Raw genomic sequence first — 25,122 nt, forward strand, 5'->3', positions numbered from 1 at the left:
GCAACATGGTGCTAATGCTATTCACCTCAATTAACTGTATCCATAATGAGGTCTGCAAATGTAGTATTTATTTGTTTAAAATATATTTCTAAGACACCCAATAATATGCAAGAATGAAGAGTGCTTTAGAAACATTTTAAGGTATAAATATTGTGTTTGCAAAACCCATAATTCAGAGTGATCTTAAGTTGGGCACAGGTCCAACTAGCCATACTAAATGAGAATACAACAGAGGGGAGAGTTAATCAAGTAAAATTTATTTCAGAACAATTCACAACAATATAACAGCTTATAGACCCCCCTAGATGCAACACTTAATTAAGCCTAAAAAGATTGAAAATTATTTTGTCCCATTCTTTGATGTTTCAGTCACATATTTTATTACACCACTTTTTCATATTCCTTCACATCCATGGGAACTATTGTGCTGTAAATGGGTTGGTCATTGTAGCTGCATGGTCCAGAGTTGAATGTTACCACAAAGTATTTGTGCTCCTCAAAAGCTGTCTGGATTTCTGTATGCTTTTTACACTGGATGATTCTAGACCAGCAGGTTTCAGATTCACCATGATTTATTTGGAACTCCAGCACGACCTGTCTTCAGCTGGAAAAAAAGTATGGACCCATGATGAGCAATGTTATGCACTTGTGTACTCTTGACTCAAATGTGACATTGTGCTACCCATCCACATCCCCCTGAATTATGGAATATTTAAGCTGACAGGTCTGATGTGGTGACAGGCAGACAAGTCCAGGGGCAACTTTTTTTCCTGCAATAGGTCACCTTCCACTGCACTTCTGTGACAGCCTGTACACTAACCTCTCCACTAGTTCTTCCTTATTAAGTTCCAATAATGCTTTTAAGTCAGTTTCCCTTTATCAACTGGAAGAAGAAGAAGAAGAAGAAGAAGAAGAAGAAGAAGAAGAAGAAGAAGAAAGATGAGAGACCATTTTGATTCCATTCTATTTTCTTTTAATAACAGCCTACAGTAGTGACAGCTTTCTGTCTGACTGGAGATGTACTTTTGATTCATCATAGTCAGACTCCAATAATGGCTAAAGCAATAGCTAGCATGTCACTTGAGATGGAGTTTAAATTGTGTTGGGTGGGACACAAAAGAGTGAATGTGGACATCCTTCTCTTGTGTTATCCACTTTCTTGTTACATCTAGCTCATTATGGGTTATAAATGATTAACACAGGAATGATGAAATGAGGCTTTACAAAAATGCAGAAACTACACAGAGGTGTGTGTATGTGTAAAAAAGGAAAGAAAACAAAATTACAAATCTAAATGGTTTCTATGTAATTTAAGAGCTGATTTATAGAAAGAGAGGTACTGCAAAATTGCATGATTATTATGTAATGCAGGTTGCATTCTGTTAAAACAACAGAAATCCTGATCCATGTAAAAGCAGAGATTATTTGTCCTATGTGCATGAATTTTCATCTCCTGGGAAAGAGAACTACTTGTTTCAAATTTAAGAAATGTTATTTTCCCCTAGGTGTTTCCTATTTTTGTTGATGTTGTAGAGTGGGAACCAAAAAATCCACCAGGGATACCTAGATGGTAGTTCAACACTCATGATGTGTAGTAGGAGAAGACATAGGCAACAACAGTACACTAGCAATATGTTCACTTTACAATACATTTGGGGACAGAAGGTCCTGCAAGGCTCCTAGCTTCAAGGGAGCTGCCTCCCCTGCCTTCCCCTCCAAAGCTGAGTGTATACTCCTGGGGGGGGCAGGGATGGGATGTCAGATAACATGGAGTGAGTAGCAGAATGTGCCTGTCTCACTTCTCACCTTCAAAATTGAACATATACACACTCTTCTCCAACCCAAGTGACATCACTTGACTATATGTTTGGCTCTACAGTCATATGTACTATACATGTCACTAGATCACCTGCAAAAATTACGGGGTGTGTGCAGCACTTATACATTACAGGTAAACTCTGTGCAAGTGTGCAGTCTAGGAAACTCCGTCTGTGTGTAGGGACTGTATGAAGAATCAAGGAAAGCGATTCAGCAGTCATTATGCACACATGGGAAAAAATCAATAGTATTCAGGTTGAAGGTCCTCTGACTCACAAACCAAATCTATCCAGGTCTATTTTGAAGTTATCTCCCTTGATTCAATGCAGCTTACACATAAGAACATTAGCAACCTTAGCCATGGACTTCAGTCTTGTGGCTGTTGCTACTTTGTAGCCCTAAGCTGTTGCACAATGCTCTTGTGAAGACAAACCAGTGGTATATGTGTGTGCCAGGGACATGCACTATACTCAGAGCTGGGCAAGCCATTAGGCAGGGTGAGGCCACTGCCTCAGGTGACAGAAGACACCCAGGTGGCATGCCTGTGGGTGCCCTGCCCGCCCCACCACCTCTGCCAGTGGTGGCGGAGAAGTGCTGCCATCATCCATACCAATTTTGGGTGAGATCACACTAATCTGGGGGGAGATCTTGCCCTAAATGGATGAGACCTTGCCCAGAATTGCCACCAATGGCAGTGGTGCTTCTCTGCCAGCAGTAGATACAACAGGGTGTGCAGTGCTGGCAGAGTAGGCAGCTGCTGGAGCAGATAGGTGGTGGTGGGAGTAGCAGCAGTGGCAGGGCACGATGGTGCTTGCCGTTTCTCCTCAAGTAGTCAAACAAGACATGCTGTTCTTTACTATGCTGACTCAGACCATTGATCTGCGTAGCTCAGTAATGTCTAGTTTGGCAGTCTCAAGTAGAGGCCTTTCAGTGCCTGAGTATCTCTCATTGCTATTTATTTATTTAATTTATTAATTAATTACATTTATTGCCCATCCTTCACCATAAGGCCCCAGGGTTGTTTACAACAATATAATATGCAAGTATGAAAACAGACAATGATAAAACAGAGAAAGCCATTCCAGATGGAATAGAAAAGGAAGCAGAAGCAGAAGCAGCAGAAGAAGACCAGGGTGCTGGTCCCACAAAACAAAATAACTGACAAAGAACAAGCTAAAGAAGTGCATCTTCAACATACACTGAAAGTTGTGCAACGCTCTGTGGGGACGAATTTCCACAATGTAGCAGGGTGGTAGTGGTCCTAGTCTACCCTTCCCCACACTAGACATACCAGGGATTAGACCTTTTGAAGATTGTGGCTAAGATTAGTCTGTGAGAGTTGCATATTAGGCAAAATTTCATCAGGCAATGCTTGCTCTATCGCAGTTTTGCAAGGACAGAAGAAACCACTCACAGTGGGTGGTATTTTCCATTGAATGTAATTCCTGCAGCCCACTCCTTAGATATGCCTATACCCATTTGTTGAACATAGGACTGGGCTGTTTAAGCTGTATGGGCCATTATGACAGTCAAAGGAAAATTGTTTCAAAACTGTACTCATATATATGTATACCCCCCACTGAAATGTCTTAATTGCCAATTAGTAGTTATTAGTTGCCTGTCATCTGCTATTCAACCCTCTTTAAAATATTGGCAGAATACTATCATACCACCCCAGCATCTTTTTCCCCTATGCTAAACAAGCCAAGTTCTTTTAATCTCACCTTATAAGATATATGGACTTACTAAAGTGTTAATGTTCTTGCAGTATGTTTGAAACATGTGCCGGGAATGATAATTAAACCAGCTAAGTTATTTATTTCTATGTACTTCAGGTGAGAAGCAAAGTCACCTGTAGGTTGTGTCAAGAAAAAATAACGAAGAATTGCACAGGGGGAAAACAAATACTGAAGGAAATGAATTTATAATTTTATAATTAAGCTTACTTTAATTTCTTAATATATACTAAAATTGTAAGGCTGTTGTCATGATGCAGTTGTCATGCCAACTCCAGCACGATAACATAGTGGCAGGCAGGTGAGCGAGCAAGCAGCATGGGTGAAAGCCCTACAATCTCTGGAGGGCCACAGGCTCCCATTCGCTGACTTATACTCCCCTGCCTCTGACGACACAGAAAAACCTAATTACATGATGCTTCTGTCAGCTGATCACCAGGTTGCATTAATACAGAATTCTTAGAACCTCATTTTCAAAGCTTTGGGTCCAAAAGGATAATTAGTACATACATCAAGCAAATAATAAATAATATACCTTGATATTTTGTTAAGGTGCCTATTTGAAAAGGTACAATTCTGCCATTTTGTATCATTGTGATTCAAAAAGAAATTGACATTTGGGAATGGTCTGAGTATTTCAGATAAGAACACAAAAAGGTGTTGATCAATAATGACTGTGAAGACCACTGTAGGGCTTTTATTTATTTATTTCCCCAGGCAGATATTGCTTCAGAGCTGCTTTATACAGGGATAACACAAGCAACATACTTCATGAATTGTTTAATTAGTGCATCAGAGGTTTGTTTGTTTTCACATTTGTTTTGCTCTACTCTGAATCATGACCAAAGAAATTACAATACTTATTTGTGTAGCTGTAGAAGCTGAATATTCACTACTGCTTGATTAGCTTTCAACGGAAATAAAAACATTAGCAGGCTCCCACAAGTCACAAATGTCAGTGTACTTCAGATATAATTATAGTAGATACTGAAACATGCAATTATATACCAAGTAATTAGTAGGCTATTACAGAGTAAAAGCAAAAAACGAAAAATGAAAAATGAAAAAAATAAAATAAAACCAAACCCTCAGCTCTTGGCTTGACATCATAAGAGGGAGAAGGAAAGAATAGGGGGGGAAATGTCAATGAGCTTCACAGTGGAACAGAAAATATAAATGCAAACATCTTCCCATTTTGTTTACATAATTGTTAGTGTAAGGCTTAGAATTTCCACCAGTACATTATTTTTATGGATTGAAAAACCTGTTACATATGGAATTTGTTTACCTGTTTTGCCAAGAATTATGTTTCATAGTTTGATCCTATGCATGTTCCCCTGTGTTCAATGGGGCTTATTTCCAGGTTAATGAATACAAGACTGCAGCCTAAGGGCACAATATGTGATGTATTATTGCAAGTGTGATAATTTTATTCCATTTTATGTATCAGCAGCCAATCATTTCCAAGATGTTTCATATTTTATTTTATTTTTTAAAAAATACAAAAGCGTCATGGAAATAAAATAAATTAAATGTATTCATTACACAAATTAGAGCAAAGATAACCTTAAAGATCCTACAGGAATCTATCCAGCTGCTGAGATCATTGGCATCGGTCCAGATTTGGCTTCCCCTGCATTACAAAATGTATTGGGTGCTTATTTGGGAACAAGATCCTTTCAGCAGTGTCCTCTGATGCCACTCTTTGCCTTAATCTGTTTAATGCAAAAGAAGAAGAAGAGAGGTCACTACTGGTGACACTTTACTCCAGATACCCCAATACCAATTCCCAGCAGGTTAAATGAATAGCAGAACAAGATGGAACCCTGTTTCTAGGAAAAATCATTGTTATGTTAGCCTTGTGCAGGTTCAGCTGAACATGCAGAGGCTGGGGTGGTCCCATCCTGCTACAACTCCACCACTCCTCCTATTTTTTCAGTATATTGTGCCTGTAAATATAAAAAGAGTTTAAAGTAACAACACTACATACTTCACATCAATTGAAATACGAGACAGATACCAACCGTGATAAAGATTTTAGAAGGCTTCTTGAAAGAGAAAGGCTTTAGCAGTCTCAAAAAAGACAATGGTGGAGATGCTTGTCTGGTAAAATGCGGTCTTGACTATGCTACCACTCAGTGGATTTGCAACTGGCTGACTGACCGAACCCAAAGGGTGCTCATCAATGGTTCCCCTTCATCCTGGAGAAGAGTGACTAGTGGGGTGCCACAGGGTTCTGTCTTGGGCCCAGTCTTATTCAACATCTTTATCAACGACTTGGATGATGGACTCAAGGGCATCCTGATCAAATTTGCAGATGACACCAAACTGGGAGGGGTGGCTAACACCCCAGAGGACAGGATCACACTTCAAAACGACCTTGACAGATTAGAGAACTGGGCCAAAACAAACAAGATGAATTTTAACAGGGAGAAATGTAAAGTATTGCACTTGGGCAAAAAAAATGAGAGGCACAAATACAAGATGGGTAACACCTGGCTTGAGAGCAGTACATGTGAAAAGGATCTAGGAGTCTTGGTTGACCACAAACTTGACATGAGCCAACAGTGTGACGCGGCAGATAAAAAAGGCCAATACAATTCTGGGCTGCATCAATAGGAGTATAGCATCTAGATCAAAGGAAGTAATAGTGCCACTTTATTCTGCTCTGGTCAGACCTCACCTGGAGTACTGTGTCCAGTTCTGGGCACCACAGTTCAAGAAGGACACTGACAAACTGGAACGTGTCCAGAGGAGGGCAACCAAAATGGTCAAAGGCCTGGAAACGATGCCTTATGAGGAATGGCTAAGAGAGCTGGGCATGTTTAGCCTGGAGAAGAGGAGGTTAAGGGGTGATACGATAGCCATGTTCAAATATATAAAAGGATGTCACATAGAGGAGGGAGAAAGGTTGTTTTCTGCTGCTCCAGAGAAGCAGACACGGAGCAATGGTTCCAAACTACAAGAAAGAAGATTCCACCTAAACATTAGGAAGAACTTCCTGACAGTAAGAGCTGTTCGACAGTGGAATTTGCTGCCAAGGAGTGTGGTGGAGTCTCCTTCTTTGGAGGTCTTTAAGCAGAGGCTTGACAACCATATGTCAGGAGTGCTCTGATGGTGTTTCCTGCTTGGCAGGGGGTTGGACTCGATGGCCCTTGTGGTCTCTTCCAACTCTGTGATTCTATGATTCTATATGCAATGGGAGGATTTTCCAAAGGGTAGGTACAGTGGTACCTCGGGTTCTGTACTTAATTCGTTCCGGAGGTCCATACTTAACCTGAAACTGTTCTTAACCTCAAGCACCACTTTAGCTAACGGGGCCTCCTGCTGCCGCCGTGCCGCCGGAGCATGATTTCTGTTCTCATCATGAAGCAAAGTTCTTAACCTGAAGCACTATTTCTGGGTTAGCGGAGTCTGTAACCTGAAGCGTATGTAACCTGAAGCGTATGCAACCTGAGGTACCACTGTACTGCCACACTAAAGGCTTGATTCCAACTTCATGTGGAAATGACCACATTATAGGATTATATCTGCAGGATATCCTCTCCTGCAGAATCCAATGATTGGTTGGGTATGAGGTGGAGGGAGATGATATTTTATAGGGGCCTCCATATGTTGCTGGAATCCATCTTCCCTCATTCCTTACCAGTTACCATGCTGGTTGGGGCTGATGGAAGCTGGAGTCCAATGACATCTGGAGAGTCAGAGATTCCCCACCACTGATGTAGATGTTTTCCCAGGGAATCTCACAGGCACACCAATCACCTGCTGAACTGGCCATCAGGTAACTCATAATTTCCCAGAAGAGAACCCAGATATACATTAATTTGATGTTATACATTATCATATTGTGAGACACTTTTCTGCGGGTTATCCCATGGTGCTAATGTTAGTTTAAAGGCCTGCAATCACATTGTAATGGGTCCAAGTTGACAATTTAATGTTAAAGACCCATACAATCTGTTCCACATGTGAGGCTGTGAGCCATTCCTTCAGCATGTGTCATGGAGACATAAGAAAACAGGTCTGAGCATGCTATAATTTGTCAAGCAGGTAGGTCAAGAAACCCCATCAAGACTGTGAGTTTATATTAGGAAATGAGAACCTCCAGTCATCTAATCTGGAAACCTTTCAGTTATTGCTTACAAACTGGCTGTATTCAAACGCAACCATGGTTTAGTATTACAGTGGTACCTCAGGTTACATACGCTTCAGGTTACATATGCTTCAGGTTACAGACTCCACTAACCCAGAAATAGTGCTTCAGGTTAAGAACTTTGTTTCAGGATAAGAACAGAAATCGTGCTCTGGCGGCACGGCGGCAGTGCGAGGCCCCATTAGCTAAAGTGATGCTTCAGGTTAAGAACAGTTTCAGGTTAAGAATGGACCTCCGGAACGAATTAAGTACTTAACCCGAGGTAGCACTGTATAAGAAAGAGCCTTAATGAGCTTCAAGTCCCCCTCTCCCCTGTCTTTCCCCACCATGGCCACGAGGAGGATATTAGAAGCTTCTGTTTTAGATTAGGGGTCAGACAGTATCTCACATTGTAGCTAAACTGTGGTTAATCTTAACTATGGTTGGTTGAAACAGGCCAGCTTCATACATTTGGGCTTGAAGTTAGTTCATCAGCTACATGCGGTTAATATGAACTGAATTAAAGCCATAATAAGATTAAGGATTAGCCAAACCATTTGATCAAATGACATAATAAACTGTGGTTAATGTGGAGCAAAAATGAAAGCTTCCAACCTCCTCTTTGCAGCTGCATCAGAAGAGAAGACAGAGCATGCGAAACCAATGCTCACTGTTGCTTGCAGAAGATCCCAAATTTAACCCCCATCATCTCCAGGCAGGGCTAGGAGAGACACCTACATAAAACCCTAAAAAATCACTGCTAGTTCAGTGTAGACAATGCTGAGCTGGATGGATCATTGGTCCAACTCAGTATAAGACAGTTTCCTACATTCACTTCCATTTTAACTGAAATTGCCAGATAATATGTCCAAACCAGCCTATTCTATATGAGTCAAAATTCAAAATTATTTTAAGCTCTCTTTCTCTTGAATAAATGAACGAGGTAAAACTAGAGATACTGAGCCCATTATAGAATGCTAGAAAAAGGTTGTTGGTTCATGACCACAGGATGCAACAAAACAAGGTTTTAATAAATAAATAAATAAATTGTTATTTCAACAGTTTAAACATGATTCCAAAATTGGTTTTTGTCTTTTATTAAGCACCAATAACTGGGCAGAAATACATGTAGTTCTATATAGAAGGAACTGATTTCCATGGAAACCTTATGCACATGACAGGCTTAAAAAAGAAGAAGAAATCATTGCTTTCCTGGTGACATTTTAGCAATTCCAAAGGTATTAATATTGCAAGTGGACCTTAAATTTGTGAGATGCCATTGTGTGTGTGTGTGTGTATGTGTGCATGTGTTAAAAGAAGCCAAGTCTGACTTTTCATCTTTTTAACTGTAACTTATGAAAGTTCAGTCACCAGTTCTAGAGTGTAGCCCAAAAGTTTCTTGCAACTAAATGAGTTTGTGGCGTGCCTGATTTGAAACATATGTGACTCTGGTGAAAAAAGCAAATGAGCTCCAGTATAATACATAATAAATTCCCTATACATTTGAAGGATTGCCTTGCTTTCATGCATTCCAAATTTGCAGGCAATTTTCTTGCTGCCGTCCGAGACTGCCTTACAAACTGCTGGCAACTAATTGAGAGAGAAATGTGGCAGCGTCTCTGAAATGCTTTCCTGAAAGAGTGTAACTGGTGAACCTTGCTATCTTGATTAGTACATTCATTATGAAGCAGGTGTTAGTGGACTGTGTTAATGGGCTTCAAGGAAAGGTCAAGAAGGTTTGACTGTCATCTCTTCCCCTCAGATTATTGACTATTTCACAGCTCTCCTGATTTGAATACGTCTGTGGAGGATTAGCATCTTTCCAGAGCGGAAATGAGAAGGCACTTTTCTTTCTCCCTTCTTTCCTTTGCAATTGTCAGATAAAAAGTGAATTCGAAGCAAAGGTGCGCAGTTAACAAGTCAGAAGGTGTGGGGGTGGAATGATATTCAACCAAGAGCTAACATCTTGGCGGTTTTCAGTCCTCATGACATTCTAATACTGGGTGTGTACACACAGCCATAAAGTGCATTTGCTTTCTTCTGCAGACACTTTATCTACCATATTGGTGGTAGATCATTCTTCTGGTGTTTTCAAAGAACCATTCTGCAGAATGGTTATAAGCGATCTTACATTTAGCAATGCATTCTGAAGCGTCTCTTCCCTTGTGTCAAAACTAAGAGCACTTTCTCTTAGAACCTCCTATTGGGTTAATGGGACACGATGTGGTTGGACTACACTTGCATAACCCCTCCATCACATTTCCATGAAGATTCACCTGAGAGATACCTGAGCCATTTGGTGTTCAGGATTGCCTGGAAGGATTTGGTTTGTTTCAATAAATAACAACAACAACAACAACAACAACAACAACAACAACAACAACAACAACAGCTCTGCTCATCTGGCTGGGTTTCCCCAGCCACTCTGTGTGGCTTCCAACCAAATATTAAAAACCCAATACAGCATTAAACATTAAAAACTTCCCTAAGCAGGGCTGCCTTCAGATGTCTTTTAAAAGTAAAATAGTTGCTTATTGCCTTGACATCTGGTGGGAGGGTGTTCCACAGCGCAGGCCCCACTACTGAGAAGGCCCTCTGCCTGGTTCCCTGTAACCTCACTTCTCGCAGTGAGGGAACCGCCAAAAGACCCTCAGAGCTGGACCTCAGTGTCTCATATATTTCTCCATGTATGGGGAAATATATCGATACAGCATTTCAATCTTTGGAAAGTTGCATAGGCTTCACAAATGTTTTACTCTTTAAGAGAAGGAGCAGAAACACCCAACATTAACTCTTTCTCCTCTGTGCTAAAGCCCCATTGGAAATGAGGTGGCTCCAGGCACACCATATTTTAATTTTATTTGAATTTAAATAACGTCCTATACCCAGAAGTATATAATAAAATGAATAGAACAACCCAATAACACCCCCAACCCCCCCACACATTTTAAAGGGGCATAGGGCATGCTTTATTTTTAACAAAGTAATCCCTCCATTTTATTGCAATCCCAAAGTTTTGCTCAACTTAAAAGCTGCAATCACACTTTTTTCCACCAAGAACTGTATTATCTGACTACTTATGGCAGTTCAATAGATTTGAGGCACATCAGTTTTGTGCATTGCCTTTCAACACAATGAAGCAAACATTTCCAGGCCTCTCTAGTCAGTATTCAGAGCTCCCCTAGCTACACCCCTCACTGGCTCTGTTCTGTGTCTCCCTTGAAGACTTTTGCATGACTGAAATATGTTCTTTAACTATGACAATGCCTCTGGCTTTCCTCAATGAAGAAATGTATGTGTGCAAATTTCTACAGTATTTGCTCACAGAAATACCCGATTCTTGCAGGGCTGGAATGTAGGCATGAAGGCAAGAGTCATAGCCATTGCTCTGTCCCACTTTTGTCTCTAGCCTAGGCCACTACTGAAATGGGCTCCCCAGAAAGTTAACCATGAGGGAATTTGGCCCTCAGACTGAAAAGTGTTGCCCATCCCAGCACTACACTATACTTTCTTCCTACCTTGGGCCAATATTCTACTCTAAGCCTTGCCTACCTCACATGGCTGTTGTGAAGATGTACAGGGAAGTATAAAATGGCTACCAATTGGATGTACTGCTTGCAGGGATCAAATTTTGGTTCCTTTAACCAGAGTGATGCATCCTTTTACCATGTTTCTCTGCTCCCTCCCATCCAAATTAATGCAGCTCCAAGTATTCAACTGATCTTAACCTGGCATTCTCATTGGGTTTAATTGAGCATGCTCCAAAAGAAATGTGTACCGGTTACTGATTCCTGAGGAGTTATTTTAGCCTGTAACAGCTTGGAGGTTCCCTATGTCTTTACAGCCTGTTTCCTTTGTCTCTACTGGGCCTCTGTCCCCCTTTCTAGGGCTGCTATATCCTGCAGGTTTCCCCAACATCCATTCTGTCTGATGTCCTGCAGTTGGGTTCCATCCCTCCCATTAGGCTAAAGAATGAGGGTGCCCACTCTACTCCTTTCCCCACAGGTAGAGCCTCCAGGCAATGTCCAAACAGGGTCTTCTCAGAAGCCAATGCCTAGTTGGCACTTTGGTGGAGCCTACTTAAAGGGCAGGGTGCCAGCAAAAGACAAACAAGCTCTGGCAGTCCATCGCAGTGTGGTACACATAAACATAGGCAGACTGTAGTGACCAATGATGCTGCTGAGCCCAGTATTTTTTTACTTCCAGCTTCGATAAGCTTGGTCAGAGGATACAGAACGCTTTTCATAAGCTGTGTTGTCCATGGTTTAAATCAATCTTTTTCATACCATATTGAAAACATAGCTGACAATGCTATTGCAATTGGGGATATTTAATAACAATGTGCTTCTCGGGAAGCAGACAAATGACAGTTCAAAAACTGTTCACAAGGGTAGCCATTTGCTAACTTGGTTGTCAATGAATTGCACATTAGCAAGGCAAAAATTATATGTTACTTTGAGAAACTAATCCCTTTCAGTGTCTGGATTAGATCGGTTAAAATTTCTACTCACGCCAAAGTATCCTTCAGCTATTCCCTTGTGGTCTATGTCAGGTTTCAACAAAGCTGATATTCCAGTTTCCCAAATTAGCCTATATCCAGTACTTATCTCAAAGTCAGCAATATTTCCCCACTCCTTCCAAATGGAGCTTATATATATATGTCCTGTATGCATACAGACATTACTTCCCCCCATATTTAAGCCTCTTCTTCCTTGATAAATATGTTGCGAAGCAGCTTGATCCCATCAATGCATTTTGCATTACTATATGTTGTCTCTTCTGTCACTTGCATTAAACGAATTTATCAAGGTGTCTTTGGTACACCTTGGACTCCATTTCATTGCACAGGAGTGCTTCCCTCCTCCCCCCCTCCCCGCTCCTTCCAAGTGCCTGAATCAGGTCAATTGAGGAACAGCAGCAGAGTCATTATGTGACAGACGAGACCGCCTTTGGGAAACTGGCAGACATGAAAGTACATTGGTGGGGGGAGACTTCAATTAATTTGATAGAGAAGCAGCCCAGTCCTCCTCTCTTTGAAAAGAAAAAAAAGAAGAAAGAAAGAAGACGAAGAACTGAGGAGCCATGCAATTTTCTGACAGGAACTTGAAGAAATAACCAGACAAATATGTGCAATCTCGGAGCCAATCTTTGGGAATCAGGCTGACATAAATTATCTTTGAAAAATGCTGATCGGAGAAAGGGGTTTGCTTCCAGCTCCCTTCCACAACACTATGGGATTCTGTCCTGACAGCCTTTAGTAGAAACTGCTCAGGCAAGGTTTAAAAACAGGTTGGTGTCAGGAGCCATCTGAGTTTATTTCTGCAGATGAGGAAAACCCTGCCCTCATTTATATATATATGGGGGGGGGGGGCTAGAGTAAATTATTCTGAGGACAATATGGTAAATGATTCTCTGGATCTCAGGGAGAATATGGAAAGCTGGAAAAGGTGCACAAAAGAGTAACCAAAATGATCAAGGGACTGGGACACCTCCCCTGAGAGGAACGTTCACAATATCTGAGATTTTTTTAGTTGAGAAATAAGGTGGTGAGGCGCCCTCATTACATATGTTTAGGTGCAAGGCAAGAACATTCCTTTTCTCCCAGGCCTTTGGCTAATTAACCAATTTATGGCCTTTTGAATGTGTGTGTGTGTGGGGACATTGTTTTTGCTTATTACAGTAGTACCTTGGGTTAAGTACTTAATTCGTTCCAGAGGTCCGTTCTTAACCTGAAACTGTTCTTAACCTGAAGCACCACTTTAGCTAATGGGGCCTCCTGCTGCTGCTGCGCTGCTGGAGCACACTTTCTGTTCTCATCCTGAAGCAAAGTTCTTAACCTGAAACACTATTTCTGGGTTAGTGGAGTCTGTAACCTGAAGCGTGTGTAACCTGAGGAACCACTGTACTTACTATGTTATGTATTTTTGTGTTTTTATATTGTAAACAGCCCTGTGATTGTCAGATGAAGGGCTTTATAGAAATTTAATAAATTTAATAAATAATAATTTTATAGAATTAGCCATCCTACTTGCTTAAGGTTTTAGCTTGCAGTAACTGTGTCTGGAATCAGAGGTCTGTTCATGAAGCACTGAAAGAGCACCATAGCCACATGCTCCTCCAGACTCCTCCCTTCAACTTATCACATGCCAGCTCTGGCACAGAAATTCTGGCATATATTAAGCCAGAATTACCTGTAACTTCTGCACTAGGGAACTCAGATTTAATATCAGTTAACTAACCAGAATAATAAGCTTGGTCCTGACTTATTATCCTGGTTTCTTAAGCCAATTGGTCCCTTGGCTGAGACATAACAGGGGATGCTGGCTTAATGCAAACAAAGATATTCATGCCAAAGTCTGTGTGTGATGGGAGGAGGGAAGGAGCATGAAGCTATGACACTTGCTAATGGCTTCATAAACCATGGTTTATGAACCATGAATGAACTTTATAAACCATGGTTTATGAAGACATGGATGAACATCCAAATGCAGCCAATCAGTTTAAGCACTACATTGTCCTTGGCTTGCTGTCTCTTTCCAGCAAGTAATTACAGTGCTGTGGGCTAAAGCAGAAGCATAACTTAGGAAAGTAATGTCAAAAATAGGAGTGAAAAAGGATGAACAGGAACTCACAAATAATGCTTATTTCAAGGAGCAACTTAGTTGTTTTTTTACAGCTCCATAACATTAAATGGGATGGGTGTGCACTAAGAAATTGCTGGGTGGATAGTATTTGACTCTGGGACTCATTGATCAAATAAAAAAGTTGACCTAAAGTTATCAGGTCTGCCCTCATTAATCCTTGTACTACGAACTATTCAGAGGACTGGAAGTGAGTAATTCAAAAGTTCAAAAGCAAAGCATTAAGAATGAGAATCTCTGTATTTCTGCCAATAAAACCAAAGTATCATTTCAAGGTTAACACATTAACCCGTACAGAGCAAAATTTAGATAATTTAAAACTGTATCTAAGGTTTCTGGCATTTTTGTGAATTCACATTAGTCAATGACACTGATTTCAATATTTTAGAGCACAAATGTTTTGGCAATCGAATTCCTGTGTCCTGTGAATGATATTCCTCCAAGGTTCATGTACTGTAGGCTGATCAAACATAATTTAAAATGATTGACGCCAAGTGCTTTACTGTGCAAATTATCAAGCATGATACTGGACTTAATTTCCATAGATTTGCTCATTTTTATAAAGAAGAAGCCTGTTTTAATTTATGCAAACCTTGCACTGTTAGAAGGTCAGCTGTTCCAAGTACCGGTAAAGAATGTCAATATGTCTGCTACTCTCTAAAGTGTGCTGTAGAAAATGTCTATGAAGGGTTCAAAGTTTTTAGTGCTGGGACAATGACCCCTTTCTTCATGCATTAGGATGGAGAAAGCATTGCAGTGCAATGCAAGATGCTTGCACAATGGGTTTTTTAAATGTAGGCGTAGGTTCGCCGGGCGATAGTGCCTTATTCTTTGCCCTCTTAAAAGGTAAAGGTAAAGGACCCCTGACCATTAGGTCCAGTTGTGACCGACTCTGGGGTTGCGCGCTCATCCTGCTCTATAGGCCGAGGGAGCCGACGTTTGTCCGCAGACAGCTTCCGGGTCATGTGGCCAGCATGACTAAGCCGCTTCTGGCGAACCAGAGCAGCACACGGAAACGCCATTTACCTTCCCGCCAGAGCAGTACCTATTTATCTACTTGCACTTTGATGTGCTTTCGAACTGCTAGGTTGGCAGGCGCTGGGACCGAGCAACGGGAGCTCACCCCGTCGCGGGGGTTCGAACCGCCGACCTTCTGATCGGCAAATCCTAGACTCTGTGGTTTAACCCACAGTGCCACCCGTGTCCCTTAGCCCTCTTAAGAAAAGGTAGAAAAGCTCTGATGCTCTAATGCTATTAAACTTTGACTTGACACTACAGCATAAGATTCAGAACAGATTTGCCTTATACTGGGTGCCAGCAGATTTGGTTCCTTTGGGGGTAAGGTCCATGGTTCAGTAGCTTTGCATGCAGTAAGTCCAAGGTTGAACCCACAGCATATCCAGGTAGGACAGGGAATGTTCCCATTCTGAAACCCAGGAAAGTCACTGCTAGTCAGCACAGACTGTACTGAGCTAGATGACCTATTTGCCTGATTTGGTATATAACAAAACCCTGTGTTCTTAAAGTCCTATACATAATGAGGTTCATGTGCAACCTCCAGGTTTTGGAGGCCATATGCCTCTGTTTGCATGTCATTTGCTAGGGAACAAATGGTTCCCCATGATAAATAGGAAGACACAAAGTTTTGGGTTTTTTTAAAGGCATAATTCTTATTTGAACCTGAAGTAGTACATCTGCCCTCTGAAACAGTCTGAGCCAAATTGACCCACTTCCTGAAGCACTGAAGCATGGACTGAACCCAGTCTTGTGTTCAGTGCACAATGCTATTTCAAAATTAGATATTCAGGAAAATATAAAATATTTGAAGGATACATCATAGATCTCTTGAGTTTACATACACAGCTCTGATCTGAAGGATAAATTATACATTTTTTCCAGGTTTTACAGATTTATAAATTATAAAATATCATAAATTATGATGTGGACATAATGATGTTGGAGCAAGGGACTAAAGAGGAGAGAATTAACATATCCCTAGAAGATCCAGTTTAGAAGCCTGAGGTTTCTTAATATTTGGTTCACATTCCACTGAACTCTAACACACTTTAATTAGTTGCCATTCACATATAGACAAATGAAGCAAGATGTTTTGCAGTATGCACACCATTCATTTTCTTCTATTTCCATTAGAAATAGATAGTTTCCATTTGGTGAGTTATCCAAATATTAATAAAATATTGTTATTTCCTGAAAATATTAAAAGTTGTTTAGCAACTGCTTTGATGCATTTGGTTGATACTGCTAAGTTAGTGCTAACTAGCAGTGAGAATAAGACAGAGATACGTAGATAGACACAGATAGAGATAACATAGTACATGAATGATGTAACTCAGGAACAACACCTCCGAGCCAACTGCTTGAGTGTGAGTAGGTAATTCAGCTCTAGCTGTTTCCAGAGTATACACTGTCTGACTCGGTTTCTATGTGGTTTTGGCCATGGAAGTGTGTTTTGGTATGGAACTGGGTATGGAGGAAACACCTGAAAACTGTGTTTAGGGTGAGCTGACTTACACTTATCCACACATATTGGACTCTTCCAGGCAACCTGTTTATTGAATATTCATCCTTGTTTGCTTCTACAAAGTTCACACACAGGTTACACTATATGTGGAGTAGACAAGCATAAAAATTATGGATTTATTTTATTCCCTCTCATTCTTTTCTGGGGAAAAAAGTATGGGAACATTTCTTTAAAAGATTTGGGATGATCTTTCTTCTTCTTAAGGTTCCACATATTTGATGGGTTCTTCCCAATCATTTACCGAGCACATAGCATGCTATATTAAAGTGTGTCATTAGCTTGAAGGCATATTGTGAAGCAAGCTGACAAATCACTTCTACCTGTAATATATTTGTTAATTGGAAAAATATGTCTCTGTCAATTGAGCTCATTCTAAACTGTTTTCAGTTCATTAACTGAAAATATTAAACTTTAACTTTCCGACAAAGTTATAGATTTTAGTTAGTGCTCATTTTAAGTACAGAGTTCCCCCTTCACTCCTGCAAGAGAGACCTGTTGCGAATAAATGGCATGGAAATTGCCTTGACACCTGTGCTGAAAGTGTTTTAAGATTTTTTGTCAGCTGCAATTACACACTTAGGTAAGAAATCTAGACTGAAAACAATGGTCTCATTAGTCAATTTCAGTAGAATTTGCCATCCACTGTGACAGGATGTATTAGACATTATGAATTCAGTTGCCATCAATGATGGCTATTATCTGTATTAAAATATATTTTCCCCATATGAGCCAAGAATTCTTCAACATTTGGGTTCATACCATCACACAAATTAAATTAGCAATTATCCACTAAATTCTCATAGGTAATGTTTCCATTTCTTTTCTTTTTCACATAATTGCTGGAAAAAAATATGTGATTTCTGCAAGTTGGGAGAAAATTACAGACAAGTATATCAAATGTACTCCTTAGTGTATTATATATTTGCATAGAAAAGGAGCCTGGCAATTACAAAACTTTTGAGCTCATTCTGTATTAAAAAATGTTTATATTGTCAAAGATTTCATGACTTTACTTTTACCTTCCCAGACAATCTTATATTAGATTCATTGTAGAAATCAATACAGTGGTATCTTGGGTTAAATACTTAATTCGTTCCGGAGGTCCGTTCTTAACCTGAAACTGTTCTAAACCTGAAGCACCACTTTAGCTAATGGGGCCTCCTGCTGCCGCCGCGCCGCCAGAGCACAATTTCTGTTCTCATCCTGAAGCAAAGTTCGTAACCTGAAGCACTATTTCTGGGTTAGCGGTGTCTGTAACCTGAAGCGTATGTAACCTGAAGCGTATGTAACCCGAGGTACCACTGTATATATCAATCATTTTAGGATACTAAAATGCCAATCACTGGGTTGTTGTGAGGGCTAGCTAATTTCAATTGCTGGTTCCAAATGCATTTTGATGGCTTTTAATTAGTTTTTAACTAGTTTGTTTTTATTGCTATGTATTTTATAATGTTGTTTTTAAAATATTGAATCCAAACCTGAGAAAAAATTGGATAAAAATACATTTAGTAGGATTAGTAGTAATAGTATATTGTCCACTCCCAGGAATGAAGAAATGAAGCAATGTGGGAGTAAGTGGACACAATATTCAATGAACATATTACCAACAAGCTAAAAAACCCTTCAGTGTTGGATGCTACATGTCAAGTGAGATCTGGAAGAATACCTTTCACATGATTCCATCCTACCTACACTGAAAATTAGGTTGAAAATTAGTTCATCAGTCAACTTACCATAATAACCCCCCAATAATTACTTCACATAAGATCAGTAGCAAACATGTTACTTCTATCAATTCTATGTGTAGCGTCCAATACTTAGCTTTTAAGCTGCCTACATGCCCACAAGCTAATTGAGAATCTTATGCAATGCTGCCATCTTGGTTTCTGGTCTTCTGTGATGAGGGCATAAGAAGTGATGGGATGCAAGACTACCACAAGTAAAAAAGAGATAATATAATTTACAGTCTACAACAACAAAACCAAAAGAATTGGTTAAAACTGAATGATGCTACATTGAGAATTTCATCCAGAGGTATTGCACCAAGAAACAAAGTGCTAAATATTCATTATGGAGGTGAAACATCATTTTGACAATGTGCTTACAGAGAAACAAGTTTGTCAAATTTAGAAACCACACCTTCAGCTCCCTGTACTCCTGGGACAGTCCATCATAGAGACCTTCCTCATTCTGAGTTCAGATCATTCCTGGGCCAGAGCTGCAGCTCACAAAAGGTGATCAGACACAAGCCCAAACTATTGCTTATTCACATATGGCTCAGGTGGTCCACGAAAAGTTCCTTATACATGATAAGCCCGATTGATGTGCTCTTCCTTTCTGTGTGAGAAAAGAAATGTGTGAATCAGTTCTTCAGGATTACATTCTTGAACTAGCACCTTTTAAGAAGTAGTTTTCTAATTAAAAGACATAACAAAGTTTAGAGAAATGTGTGTATACAGATGGGTGGGACGCAGGTAGTGCTGTGGTCTAAACCACTGAGCCTCTGGGGCTTGCCAATCAGAAGGTCAGCAGTTCAAATCTGCACAACAGGGTGAGCTCCCGTTGCTCTGTCCCAGTTTCTGCCAACCTACAGTTCAAAAGCACACCAGTGGGAAGGTAAACAGTGTTTTTGTGTGCTCTGGCACTTGTCACAGTCTTTCATACACCAGAAGCGGTTTAGTCATGCTGGCCACATGTGGACAAATGCCAGCTCTCTTGGCCTGAAAAGCAAGATGAGCGCTACATCTTTGACTGGACTTAACTGTCCAAAGGTCCTTTACTTTTACCTATGTGGATGGGTCAGTGGGAAGTGGTAAAAAATCTCTGGAAAGAATCTCGGCTAATTTGTACTGACTTCCAAAACTTATGATCCAATACAAATTATATACCCCCTACATGGTGGCTTTGAAAAGAACTTCTGTGTGGTGATATGTCTAACTCTCCAATGGTTTGATTTTACCCTCAAAGGCACACTCTTCCATTTTTTCTAGACAGACGGATGCCAACAATCTGCCTGACTGCTGCATCACAACTGTAGATTTATTATTATCTATAGGAACATAGGAACCTGCAATCATACCCACTGCAAACACTGGTCCAACTAGCTGAGTTTAATCTATTGTGTCAAGATTATTAAACTGACTGGTGATTTCTCTCCAGGGTTTCAGACAGTAGACAGGATTCGCTCTACCTGGAGGTGCCAGGTTTTAAACCTGACACCTTACGCAGGCAAATCAGATTCTCTGCTATAAGCAGATGCATGTTTATGATCATAAGGGATCAATGACTGTTCACATTCAAAGATTCCAGCATCCTAGACTTCTGTAGTTTCCCTCTGCAGTTGGAATAGCTCCATGGTTCAGAATCCAGAGGAGAAATGTGGGACAGACAGAAGAGATATTTTGACATTTTATGATACACAAGAATGAACTGTATTTCACTCTAGGCATATGTTGTGTATTTTCTTTGGCTACTACTCATTTTCTGTAGAAGATAACAGTATTCGATAGAACTGAGATGCTAGTTCAATTGAACTTGTTGCCAGTGTAAGACAATATAAATGCTACTATGGCAGTTAAATTGGTTCATGGCTATCTGCCATACTCTTCAACCCTTACTCCTTTTCTTAACAGGAATACTCTATCTGACCCTACTTAAAAGCAAGACATCTGCCTAATTTCAGAATGAGGTGTACAGCACATGGATCGACTAACTATTTAAAACCAAAGTTTTCTTCAAGCACAGCTTAAAAAAAACACCACCCAGTTTCATGAGAAACCTGTACAAAGCAATTTTCATGCCAGGTTAATATCATGCATTTTTCCTGAAAGGACTTTTATCTCAAGAAATGTATGGACCCTGGTGATTGATGAACACTCTGACAAATGTATAGATTTGTAGTATCACTAAGCATTGTAGTGGTGATTGCAAAAAATAGACATTAAAATTATTAAAAAATGGAATAGGGCCCAAAAGGGAGATATTCACAGGTCAGATGTTTCAGAAATATTAAATTGCTCAATTGCCAACCATTAAGCTCAATTTCATTCTTGTTTTTGTGCCCAGAAAGAAGATCAAACATATCAATGAACAACTTGGAGAGTGCCAGAAACACCATCAAAGCCCATATTCATCCACAGAACTGCTTTTTCAAAATTACCCTTTCAATTTTAGACAACAGAATTAGGGTGATGACCATAATTGTTCATGTTTGTATGAGGACTTGATGCTGAAGACAGGATTCTTTTCCAGGTGTGCACACTGCTCCTATTTTCAGAACTGCTTAAGAATGGCTTGCTAGGTACATGTCTATTATTAGATATGTGTATTGCAATCAACACATCACTGCTGTATAAGAGAGAAGATTATTCAAAGTAATCCCCCCTCCATTTTTTGAACACAAATAAAATGACTTTCAGACCAAAAAACAAAGACAAGATAACTAACAAAGAAGATGGGGGTGCTGAAAAAGATGGATTATAGTCTTCTGGCCATATACAGTAGTACCTCGGGTTAAGAACTTAATTCGTTCTGGAGGTCCATTCTTAACCTGAATCTGTTCTTAACCTGATGTACCACTTTAGCTCAATGCAGCCCAATGGGGTCTCCCACTGCTGCCATGCCACCACCACACGATTTCTGTTCCCATCCTGAAACAAAGTTCTTAACCTGAGGTACTATTTCTGGGTTAGTGGAGTCTGTAACCTGAAGCGTCTGTAACCTGAAGTGACTGTAACCTGAGGTACCACTGTACATTGCAAAGTTTGAGTATGTACTGTATGCTGATTTCCCCAGGCGAATGCAGCCCAAAAGCCCATCCCCATAATTCTCTATTCCAATATGAAATGTCAGTTGTTTGATTTAGTAAATACACCTGTTCCAAATCTGGCAGTGTCAATCCACCTTTAGGTCCTCCCCCTGCCTCATCTTCATAATTGTCTGAGATTATTTTCCAGGTGTGCGGACACAGAAAGTACAGTATGTTCATGCCTTTCTATGTTCCCTCACCAGACAGATTGAAGGAGCAAGGGAGACAGATAGAGAAGCAAAAATGCTAAAGAAACACATACCAACTGAGAACTAATTCACACTACCACTTTCCACCATCTACATGGTAGTATTGCATGGGCTAAATAGACATATGAATATGTCATAATCAGAGCCACCAAACACCCAAATTGTTTCACAAACTACCTGTTTGAAGCAAAACCAGAATATGACTGCAAGCAAGCAAGCAAGGATGGTGAATCTGTTGGTTTTCATTTTTCTCAGTTTTTCATTTTCTTAACATTAATTTCAGTTCTCCATATTTCCACATCTGCTTTTATTTTATTTTTAAATTCCTCATGAGATTTCACCAGCATTTTAGTGCAATTTCCTCCTACCATATGTATGCTTATATGCAATTTTGCCTAATATACAAGGTTATATATTTTTGCATATTACTTTCAGTGATATATTATTTTTTTGATGCACATTCTACCCTAGTATATGTATTTTCTACACATTACTTGACTGGAAAGCTGCACTGCAAAATTCAGAAAAAGGTGAACTTTGAAGGATGGCTTTCTGTTTTAGTTCAGGTATTGTTCTGTTAAGTGTAAATTGGGTAGATTAACCATAAAATGCCAACTGAATCAAATTTATTCCCCATCCTTAGCTTCAAGGAAGCATGCTCGAATGACACTTGAGCATGTATCTCTCTCTATATATATGTATGTGTGTGTGTTATTGCATGTAGACAATAACAAAAGTAATATCAGTCAGAACTGCCCCAAACCTCCCGAGTCTTCACTGAGAATCAGTGCACCAGTCCTGAGATTAAGCCACTGTTTCTGATAATATATTAGCATACCATGTTCCTTTAACCTCCTAATTATTTAATTACAGCTGCAGCAAGTTTAATGATTGGCTTTGGTTCGGATCTGGTTGCTCATTGGAACTGAATGACCAGCTTATTTAAGAAAAAATGGTTCCAGTGTCCTCAACCAAGAGCTCTGTATGCACTACTGAATGAGGAATGACTATACTAACTTATTTACTTTAACTGGGGAGAACAGCATACCACCCATATCCACATGGGGTTGTTCTTTCCATTTAAGCGAATGAGGAAAACAATCTGTTTTGTAGGAGCACAATGGAGCTCTACAATAGAGTTTCCATAGCTGCAAGGAACCACTTCATTAAGACAAATGCCTCTAGATGATATGCTACATGGAGAAGAAAGAAACCCAATAGGTTGGCCTTTGTGTAACAGCTTTCTCTAAAATAATGTCTGATGATGTGATAATCTACTGTTATGACTGGCTTTTTCTTTCCTTGGTGGAAAGCCTTCCTTTGTTCTTGGATTATACATTTTAAAGCAAAGTATTTAAGGGGAGATGGCACTCAACACCAAATTAAGCTCATAGGGTTTCGCTTGTAATTCTGGGATATAGAAAGGAGGAAAGTATGTTGAAGTACAATAAAAAGGAACCCAGAGCTCAGGTTCACAATATGGAAGAGTGATAAAAGAGCAGCATGTATCAAAAGAGAATTTGACACGGCATGGTAAAAGTGTAGTTTCACAATATAATAAGAAGGATTAAACAGAGAAAGACAAAGTAATGAAGTATAATAGTGTAATAACGAGAAACGATGACACTGTAATATAGAAAAGAGCAAGTGGGAAAATAGAATACATGGAGAGAGAAAAACCCTAAGGCATACAGCTATGGAGAACAGAGAGGAAATCCAATGATTGGAGAGCCACAAGACTTTTAAAAAACTGTTGCTTGTTAATCTGTTACTAGGATAATTGATTATGTCTAAGCCCCATCAGCAGCAGTCAAATGTTATCTTCCATTGTTCAAATTATACCTGGGGTATATTAAAGAAACTTTTGTAAATTGGTTTATTTGTATTAAAAAGGCTGAGATTAGATATAACAGTCTCTTTGTTGAAAACATGGGGAAGAAATAAAGCTAAACAAAGAGAAACTTCCATGTATGCATGATTACACTTAAATGGCTGAACATGATGAAAATATTGGTTTTCGTTATTTGGTTAAAGAATAAAACAAGAATTCCCTGGATACTTAGATCTAGGATTGAGCAAGTACTCTTGGAAACATGCAGCAAAGTGAAGTATAGAAATACAGACTGTTAGACCTTTAAAGAGAAAGATAAAGAGACCACACATTTGGTAAGTTTAAAATAGTTTACTGACAAACTATTTAAAGGTCAGATTCATGTGTTTTTCCATACAGCAGCAAGAAAAGACAGGCAGTACAACTTAGCTTCAAAAAAATGGTAAGAGTTTCTAAATTATTTGTTTAGAAACACAAAGAAGACTTTTCTAAAGTCCACAGTCTAAGCTTGGAGCATCCAGCTTAGACATAATTAATTGTTCGCTTGGAAAGAAAAAGAAAGCAAAGTGTTTAGCTATGTCTGGCAAGATAGCTTACTCTATGGTCTTAACCCTTTCAGTCATTAGAGTTACACATGTTGGTTATATGTCAGGGAGAAAAATAGTAGATTTACTAAGTCTCCATTGGAAATTCATGTATTTTATTCAGTGGCCTAAAAGGAACAGACAGCTGATGCTGTTACATGACTGGCATTATTTGTGTTTTTCTTTGCTCAGTGGTGGATGGTTTCTGTGGGAACTGGTGGAATGAATGGCAGATAGCCAAACAGACAGCAAAGCCAGAGCCAATGTCAGCTGGAGCAAGAGACAATGACAAGCAGAGCCAACTCATTCTAGTTTTGTTTGCAGTCTCCTCCTTGCTGATTTCTATAGGGGGGAATAGTGATACTAAAGAGGAGGAAGGCTGTGACACACACACACACACACACACACACATACCTGTACAGGTAGACAGGTGAGGGCAGACTGAGGTTGGTGACCTATTTGCCCTAATGGACCAGCCTCCACTGTCTTTGTCCAAGTGAATAGGCATGTACAATGGCTAACCACACTGAGCAGCCCTCTAGCAGGATGGGCCACCAGGTGCTCATTACAATTTTTATTACAGACTGCCTTGATTCAAGTATTTGGCAGGCCACAGTTCATGGCTGGGCATTGCACAACCTGATGGGTCAGAAATTGCAGAGGTCTGATTTATGAGAGGAACTGATGATCACTCCTTACATTATCTTGACTTTCTGAAACAACTGCTATTCATTGAACTGGCTGACTAAAAGGCTCCGGTGTCCACTTATGTTTAGACTAGGCATTTATTGATCCGTTTACTTATATATTACTTCACCC

The 25,122-nt window shown here is 39.9% G+C and overlaps 1 long non-coding RNA gene across 1 annotated transcript in view; it reads right to left on the bottom strand.

Moving 5' to 3' along the window:
* Positions 1-363: 363 nt before the first annotated feature.
* LOC310766472 overlaps positions 364-25,122 on the bottom strand; it is a 34,791-nt gene continuing 10,032 nt past the window's right edge. The window contains exons 3-4 of the long non-coding RNA XR_014550180.1: positions 5,121-5,269; positions 364-604 (exon numbers count right to left, since the gene is read on the bottom strand). This is a non-coding gene — a long non-coding RNA (uncharacterized lncRNA). The remainder of the gene's footprint in view (positions 605-5,120; positions 5,270-25,122) is intronic.

This window comes from Podarcis filfolensis, assembly GCF_964270895.1.
Source record: "Podarcis filfolensis genome assembly, chromosome: 7".
Lineage (NCBI taxonomy): Eukaryota > Metazoa > Chordata > Lepidosauria > Squamata > Lacertidae > Podarcis > Podarcis filfolensis.